The sequence below is a fragment of the Mugil cephalus genome, chromosome 22 (genome assembly GCF_022458985.1).
Source record: "Mugil cephalus isolate CIBA_MC_2020 chromosome 22, CIBA_Mcephalus_1.1, whole genome shotgun sequence".
Lineage (NCBI taxonomy): Eukaryota > Metazoa > Chordata > Actinopteri > Mugiliformes > Mugilidae > Mugil > Mugil cephalus.
This window is the reverse complement of record NC_061791.1, coordinates 10,708,423-10,714,801: the sequence shown is the minus strand read 5'-3', so window position 1 is coordinate 10,714,801 and position 6,379 is coordinate 10,708,423.

The window sequence follows — 6,379 nt, the reverse complement described above, 5'->3', positions numbered from 1 at the left end:
ACCGGGGCTGAGCGCTGCGCAGCTCTGGCACCAAGTTAAAGCGTTCAGAAATGACAGTAGCGCTGCGCTGCGCCCATTGGCTCAAACGTGAAGCTCCCTCCCTCCTCCTCACACAAGAACACCTCGCTCTCCTTCTCTCTAGAGGCAGGACAGAATACTGTAGCATGTACTCCCAAGACATTTATTTATGTTGCCTTAGTATTAACAAGTATACGCGATCTACATGCACAATCTCAAAACTGCAAGGTTCAAATTAGGTGTTAAAATGGTGTACAGTAAAAACATGATAAGGTTACCATAAACTCATTAGTGTCTCCCATAAACATTGAAAGTGCTCCAGGTGTAATAAAATGTCCTTGAATTAACCCTTTCTTCATAACAATCCTTGACTGAATGGATTGTATCCAAGAATCCCAGATTGATCATTACATCTGATTTCAGAAGGCTGACTAGTCCCCCTCCTGCCAGGCATGCATGACAAACACTGTAACACGTGCGCCATGCTGCAGGCCCCTGAAACTCAAAACTGACAGTTGGTCATGATGTGAGGAAGTGTCATGTATTCTGTTATTCCAAGCCAGGAATGAAAGCATGTATGTCCAGTACTTCAGTGATCCAAAGTGAATGTGAGAAGATCACCTGCTGCTTTCTTGGAAAGTGAATGAGAAAAGGTGTCATCTCCATAAACAAATGTGAACACCCGCAGGGTGGATTGTAACATTCCAGCGGTTGATTTGTGTGTTTCGTCACGGTACGTAGGCGCACGATGATAAAGCAATTCTGCATCAAAAGTTCTGCAAAACAGCAACGGTTCCACTGTGAAAACCATTAAGAAGGCATTAAGAAGTAATTCAACCGTCATCCAAACCCGGGGGAATTTGAGGACGATTAGATGTGTTTAGCAACAATGGTGCGTTCCATTTGAAGTGGGAAGTTGCAATTTCCAACTCAAATATGCCATTGTCACTTTAAAAATCCAAAATGTCTGCCCCATGCATCAAGTGTATTGAGAGAGCTGAAAGTACTGTCCAGCTTTTATCGACGGACATTGCTACGTTGTTTAAATGCGTATTCATTATTACACAGGATAAGATGTTTCAATCCCTTGTGCCAAGATCTGAGGCAAAACGCATTTAGAAGCTCAGTCCAACTGAAAAAAAAAATGACCAGCAGGCTAGCCGTTAGCTACCAACTGGCAACGAACAAGAAGACACCAGCTAACTAGCCTAGCCAACAGCAGTAGGGAGTATGCAGCACATCATTGGGCTTTTCAATTGGGTGCCTCCCTTCACCGATCAAGTTAGGCCCACAACACCTTAAAGGCTTAACAGTGCGTTCCAGCATCCTAGGGTCACCTCCTTCCATGCTGCCTCCACACAACCATGTAACTTTCAATAGAGAGATTAGCTTAGTAGCTCTACTACTAACTTCTAAAACCACTCAGCTAGCCTTACCTTTAGCATGCTCTCCAGCTACTGCTAACAACTGCTAACAGCAACATTCGCTTTTAAATCAAAACATGTCTTTTCTGTTGGAAAACTGTCACTGAAACTATACTCAACTTGGCTCAATGTCTAGTGGTATCACAGTATACTTTGGACCATGCAAAGAATTAGTGGCTCAATACCAGAAAAGTGTCATAGTTTAATGAAAAATCTGACTCCGGGTGACACGAAATGAGCAGAAGCCTCAAGTCTGGTTTGGTTTGCACTTCTGCAGCAAATCTACACAGAGTCTATGTAATGCCGCCGTAAGCGTTTACACATTTATGTGCAGTTCTGTAAATATGCTGTAAAAAAAAAAAAATTCAATAGCGTGATTTCTGTGCCGCTGCGTTCGCAGCTCATGTCGGAGTCGGAGCTCATAAATGTTGAGCAACAGTTACTTTTGCTGAAATCACTGCAAGGCATTAAGAAGTGAGAGCGAATGTTCCGTGCTTGTCCAGACACTGAGAGGCACGGATGAGAAAATGAATGTTGGACCAGTTACAGTTGCTGCAGTCTGCATAGCTGCGATGTGAAGTTAACGTTTCTGGCGACTGATACGTAAAGGCGCGATGCCAAGGCAGGAGCATAAACTTTGCTTTGCACTTATTTAACGCTTGGTTGAAGGAAAGGTAACTCTTTCCGACACAGAGATAGATTAATGTCAAGGAGTGATTAAAAAAAAAAAAAACGTACATCTTGAGCTCGACATCTGGTGTGAGTGTTCAGCTGTGGAGTCAGCGGAGTGAGGATAGCTTTTTGAATGTCTGCAGAGCTGGCAGCGGGACAGACGCACCGGGTCAAACAGTATGGCTTATTGTCCCTGCCAGCCAGTCAGTCAGGCCCACACAGAGAGGGACCCACGGACGCCCTCGTTCACCCTGCTGGCTGCCGCACTCACTTCTGACAACTTCATTTACAGCTTTCATTTTGCATTTTCGCCGCACAGTGAGTGCAGCTGCAGGACAGCATCTCAATACATTCCAACAAGTGAGTGACGCAATGCAGAAAAGATTTTTTTATTTTTTATTTATCTTTTACACTTAGTTTACCTGTAGCGCGCCACATGCTCACACACATAGCTATTGAACTTTTTATGGGGGGAAATCTGATCATCTTCTGTGTCCCGATTGCTCTCTTTCCACCTGTTCTGCTCGCCTCAGTGCGGAATAGAGCCGCTCTCTGTGCTCAGCCTCGGCTCTTTGTGCTCGCACACAGACATCTGTAACATTAGGCCTATTTACAGAAGACACAGAGAGAGGGAGAGGGGTATAAAAGGTAAGCCTATAGGCCTGCACATGCAGCCAGAGAGGAAGCGGGGGATCAGCGCGGTGCTGAGAGCACAAAAGGGGCCTCTGGGTGAGCAAATCCTGCCCATGTCGCCTTCTGGTGCGTGGAATCACAGCGCGGCCAAAGTGTCAGAACCAGGCGCGGCGTGTCGTACATCCCTGATCCTGTCCTTTCTCCCCAGCCATTCATCTCCTCCCTTTGTGGGACAGCGCTTTGAAAGCAATCCAGATTGACGTGGGACTGCGGCATACTTTGTGACGGCAGCTTGGGTGTCACGAGCGATGAATGGCAAAACCGCAGCGCGAAGAGGTTATCTCTCCATCGGCATATCTGGTTCTCGGAGGCATTAAAAGGCGCCTTATCTGAATTACACCTGGCTCATTTGTCATGCAGCGCCCTGGTTATTTATCCTAGTTATTCGTCACATGGGGAAGATGTTGTGACTTTGCTTCACTGCTCGTGTTTGGTGGGGAATTTAAACAGGGGAGCATGGATCCACTCGCGCTTTTGGAAGTAAAACTAGAAAAATGTGGCGTATCGTTTCAGTCTGTAAAGAGATATCCGATCATTACAAACCACACACCGTGTCGCTAACGTGACTAATGAATTTCTGCCTTTAAGTGACATTTAATCCTGTGAAACTATGTCAGAAAGGGGAGCTAGCTTCTGCCGAGGTCATGACCAGCTGAGAAACGTAGAAATAGCCCACAAATCCAGACAGTTGGCTCCGAATGCTTTGTCTGCTGGATAAGATTCAGCTGGTTTATCTGGTAAAATAGTATAGAATTTGGGATCTATAAGTAGAAAAGAAATACATTTTCTTTCCTGGTCACCAGCCACTTCTTTCTGTGACCCTGTATAACCCAGCTCCAAAGCCTCCCTCCCTCTTTGTGAGAACGAGGTGAGTGGTTCCAGATTTGGCCTGAAGGAAAACTGTCAATCAAGCTGTGGGAATCTGGGCAGCGTTTCGTAACTCGCCAATTGTCCCAACAAAACATTATCCAGAGGAGACGGTGAACAGGGACATCGCCTGAATAATCCTCTACCTGCGCCGCATTCTGCATTTACACGGCACACTTCACAATGGCTGCGCACAGCTCTGATCATCCGCTTCCACTCGCGTTTGTCCTCTTAATCCATGTTTTCTTTCTCCGCTGTCATTTGTCTATCTGCACATGTCATCTTTGCCGTTACCACAGGCAGTATTTGGGATGTGTTATCACTGCGCTGTCATCAGTTGCCTCAGTTCACTCAAGCCAGGGAAGACTCCACAGCGGCTGCATAGGTCTGGCGTCCCTGTCACAAATGTGTTATGAATGTACATGGAAAAAAAGTGTTGTTTTTTCCTGGAAGGAAGAAAGGAAATTTGTATTTTCAAGGTTAAGTTCAAACGGGGATTCAGCTGTCACACTAGATAAATGTGGAATAAGAGATTGTTTAAAGGAGCCACTCATGTGTTATATGAAGTGAAGTGTACCTTTAGGCAAACTGTGGAGAATATTTTAGGGGTATAAAAATGTGAGTATTCTGTTAATGCTCAAACAAAAACGATGCTCTTGGTTAATTCGGACATGAGTCAACTGCCGAACTGAACACAAACAGATGATCTCATTCCTTTTGGAAGTAATTTTTCCGACTTCAGTGCTTTTACGTCTGACTGTGGAAACGACATGCAAGACTTGCTGCATTCTTTAGTTTCGAGCATTTAAACAATATGCTGGTGGCATTTTTTCGGCATTTGTCAATCCATGACGTATATTTGCACACTTTTAATTTAAACACATGCATGTAATCGTTGCAAAACTAGTAAGTGGACGACCAGGAAAAGAGTTTTGGGTATTCATCCACAGTCTGTGCAAATGACCTCAACAACTATCTGTTTCTGTTTCTGGCTGAGGTTTGGTGGGTTAGCTGTTTACTAGCCTGCAGCTAACGCATAGTTGCTGCATTGTCTTACATTGGTTTCTGAAAAGAAACACAAGGACAGAGTCTTGTGAATGATATTTGGGGAAAAGATCTCTTCCGCGTTCTGTCTGAGCACGACTTTTGGATCTTGAATTCCAGTGTGTTTTGCTAGCTCAGGCAGCTAAGGCAAAATCTCATCATGCCTGTGTTACATGTTATAGTTTAGACACTTCTTTTGTCTACTAAAAAGGCATGACACTTTCAAAAAAGAAAAGAAATCTCATCTACAAGGCCATATTACTAACTATTCTTGTTGCAGTTAGCTTACACCAGCATACTTGTGTGGTTTACTAGAATTGATGCACCATTTTAACTTGTATACTTAGAACTGTAATTTGTGCAGATTAAACTCGTAAATTTCTAAGCTTTAGAAGTGTTAGCAGAAACATTTTTTGACCAGTGGCCAAGCCCAAGTAACTGTTTACCCTCACTTCCAGTCACTAATTTCAGCTAGGTGGCTATTGCTAGCTTAGTGCTAGCTTCATATTTACTGCACAAATATGAAAGTGGAATCTTCCTACTTGTCTTATTCAAACTAATTACGTCAAACTTTAAAATTGGGATTCATTCTTAACAAATGAAGCGTCACGGTGCTTTCGGTGCACGACTTTAGAGCGCTAGATTGTTTGTTTTAAACTCAACAACCAATCATATTCATTCAGCTGATGATCACACCCAACCAACATTTTCATCATGAGTGATTTCAAAAAGGAATACATAACTCAGAATGACAAGTGGATCTCAGGAGGTGAGATGGGGTCTGACACCGGAGAAGCTTAGCCGCCTAATTCGACTAATTCAGGTATTTTTATGGGAGGAAAGGCTCAGAGCGAATGGAGTGGAACACAACCTTTCCTCATTTCTTGAATTCCTGCCCCCTCTGGGTAGTCAACAGTCCCCCCTACAGATCTACAGATACACACTGTTTCCTGACTCACTAGCGTGCGTTTTCTTTCTCTTTTTTTTTTAATACAGGTGTGTGACGACGAGTGTGTGCTCTGGTTAAATTTTAATCTCATCAAGTGGATGTGTTGTCCATTGCTCAAGGCACATCTAGTCCCTCCATACACACACATTCAAACAGCCCTAATTAGGCTAAAAACACACATCACATCCGGCACGCTACCTCCAACCTGTGCAAGACCTCCAGCAGTTAAGCTACCATAGCTGGCATACCTTAGCCCTTTGTCAGGCACTTGGACCCACGAGAGGCTGTCTGTTTAACTCTTGAGTCTTTGACCATATTGGGCTGGGAGGTTGTTGAGCTCAACTTGAGTGGATGAAAGTCGCCACACGGCTGCCTGTGGCTTCCTGCTGCGTCTCCACTCCTCAACACAATTACTGGACGTGACAGCCATTGAGTCGCTAAGAGAGCCACACTTGACTTACAGAACGGATTTAATGGCAGGTCTTGAGAAAGGTTGTGACGCTGTGTCGGTTTCAGCCTTTTTCTGGCCATCTTTAAAGTGTGTTTTGGGATGTTAATCCAATATCCAAAGATACTGTAATGGCTGTTTGATGCACATTAATGTCAGTTGTAGGGATCAGTTTAGAGTGGACATCTCCACCCATCGTGTCGATTGGGCGCCGTTACATCCAGACGGTAGTCGCTTGAGAATCTGCGTAAACACTTCAACGTT